General features: G+C 37.0%; 1 protein-coding gene across 1 annotated transcript in view; it reads left to right on the top strand.

The window, feature by feature from the left end:
- The window catches only part of LOC113815355 (urocanate hydratase), a 99,506-nt gene that overhangs the window by 12,880 nt on the left and 84,126 nt on the right, over positions 1–2,500 (top strand). The window lies entirely within an intron of this gene.

The following is a 2,500-nucleotide window of genomic DNA, read 5'->3' as shown; positions in this document are numbered from 1 at the left end:
AAATGAAATTAATTATAATAATGATGAGAGATATGATAATAAAGAAGATAATGAAAAGGATAAAGATAAGAATAACAAAAATGACAATGATAATAACAATAATAATAATTGTTATCATCATTTCCGTGGTAAGTGTGCGTGTGTATCTCCCTCGATATTATTCTCCAGTCTTACTCTGGCGAACAAATTAACAAGAGCATATTAGATCCAGTATGTACCGGCAGTTGTTCTGCTTCGCGCGTCTGTTCATTTCCGCGTTCTCCAATACATTCCAAGGCGTTCATCAGAGTGCCTCGCAGGTAATGAACAGTGTGTTCGCTGTGCCTCTCTTCACCCTTCTACAGCCGTGTGCCTGGCATTATTCTGGCAGGTTATAGAGCGTGCAAGCTAAGTGCTGAATTTGTTGTCTTGTGCCTACTGTTAGTGTCTTGAAATCGTGCTGTGTACACGTAATTAAGTTTGGGCTGACTGTCGTATTTGTCATTAGAGTACTTGTTGTTATTTCTGTTATTTGATTTTGCTTTTTTGATTTTGTTAGGGCCATTATTATTCGTTTTATTTTTGTATAATATGTATATTTTTTCCTCATCTATATTCATTCATTTTACACTGAAATGTCACAGTGAGAGTTATTACCAGTCTCCCAGAAAACTCCTTAAAATACTACGGGAAACTTGTCATGAACCGATATTGCAGGCTCTACTCGGAATGAACGCAATCCCCTGTATGGACTGGGCAACTTGAACTACACAAGCACAGGGGTTGCAGGGAGACACACACCACCGAAATGTAATACTCACGTGATACACTCTGATTCCCTGTCATTCTTCTCACACCTTTATAATTATCGCAAATATTGACACAAATGACAATGCCTTCGTTAGAATTAAACCCTGCTGTTGTTCTCTCGGAATTGGCGAATTACGGTTGGAAATGTGGGACTCGAAATTTCTATTGTGTTGATACTTATGCTGGTACACTTTTTTTTGTTCTATCATCAATTCCGTAATCACAACAGTAAGATGGGTGGCTGTACATGATATAATAGGATATTTTGTTTTTAGACTGGTACTTTCTCCTTATCCTCCATCTCTCCTCTCCCCCCTCTCTCTTTAGTTCAACCTTCTTTTTAATTCGGTAATCTCAAATGGAAGTATAGCTTATCTGTCTCTGTCTCTGTCTCTGTCTCTATCTGTCTGTCTGTCAGTCTGTCTCTCTCTCTCTCTCTCTTTCTCTCTCTTTCTGTCCCTCTCTTTCTCTCTCTATCTCTCTCTCTCTCTCTCTCTCTCTCTCTCTCTCTCTCTCTTTCTCTCTCTCTCTCTCTCTACCACTTCTCTCTTTCTTTCTCTTTCTTAATCTCTCTCTCTCTCTACCTCTCTCTCTCTCTCTCTCTCTCTCTCTCTCTCTCTCTCTCTCTCTCTCTCTCTCTCTCTCTCTCTCTCTCTCTCTCTCTCTCTCTCATTCTTTCTCCAACCAATCTATCAATCTCCCATTCACTAATTCACACGAAATAAGCGAATTTCTCACTCTGCGAATGAAACAAAATACAGAGAATGAATGCGGAGAAAAGATCAGCCCAATACCGAACACAAAGTCAAATTGCGCACAGACACAGGGCGGTCGAGCGAACAATAAAACCACTAGTTTGTGGATATTCATTCTAAACTGATTCGAAACGTTTTATCGTTACTCCAATAAAACCTTATTTGTTTTATTGCTGATATGTACACTTTTATAAAGGCCAATGACACTTCTTTATGCAACAAATGCCAAGGGAAAGCGGGTCTGGTGGTCACGAGTTCGGAGAGAGGCGACGATAATACCAATAATGTTGAAATATATATTGATAGATAGACATATAGGTAGATAGATAGACATATAGGTAGATAGATAGATAGATAGATAGATAGATAGATAGATAGATAGATAGACAGGCAGATAGATAGATAAATAAATATATATATAAATAAATAAATAGATAAATGGATAAATAGATACATTGATAGATAGACATAAATAGGAAGACTAACAGAGACATAGGTAGATAGATACATAGGTAGATAAATAGATACATAGGTAGATAAGCTGATAAACAGACATACAGGTGGATAGATAGATAGAACAGATAGATAGATGAATTGAAAAAGATATATAAATAGAGACAGATAGATAGATAAATAGGTGGATAGATAGATATATAGATAAATAGATAGTTATACAGACAGATAGATAGATAGACAAAGAGAGAGAGAGATAGACAGATAAATAGATAGTTAGATAGATAGATAAAGAGAGAGAGAGAAAGAGAGAGAGAGAGTGAGAGAGAGAGACAGAGAGACAGAGAGAGAGAGAGAGAGAGAGAGAGAGAGAGAGAGAGAGAGAGAGAGAGAGAGAGAGATTAGATAGATAGATTAGATAGATTAGATGGATAGGTAGATAGATGGATAAATAGATAGACAGATAGATAGATAGACAGATAGATAGAGATAGATAAAAATAG

Source organism: Penaeus vannamei, chromosome 8, assembly GCF_042767895.1.
Source record: "Penaeus vannamei isolate JL-2024 chromosome 8, ASM4276789v1, whole genome shotgun sequence".
Lineage (NCBI taxonomy): Eukaryota > Metazoa > Arthropoda > Malacostraca > Decapoda > Penaeidae > Penaeus > Penaeus vannamei.
The sequence above is the reverse complement of the archived record's forward strand: the minus strand, read 5'-3'. Positions and strand labels throughout refer to the sequence as shown.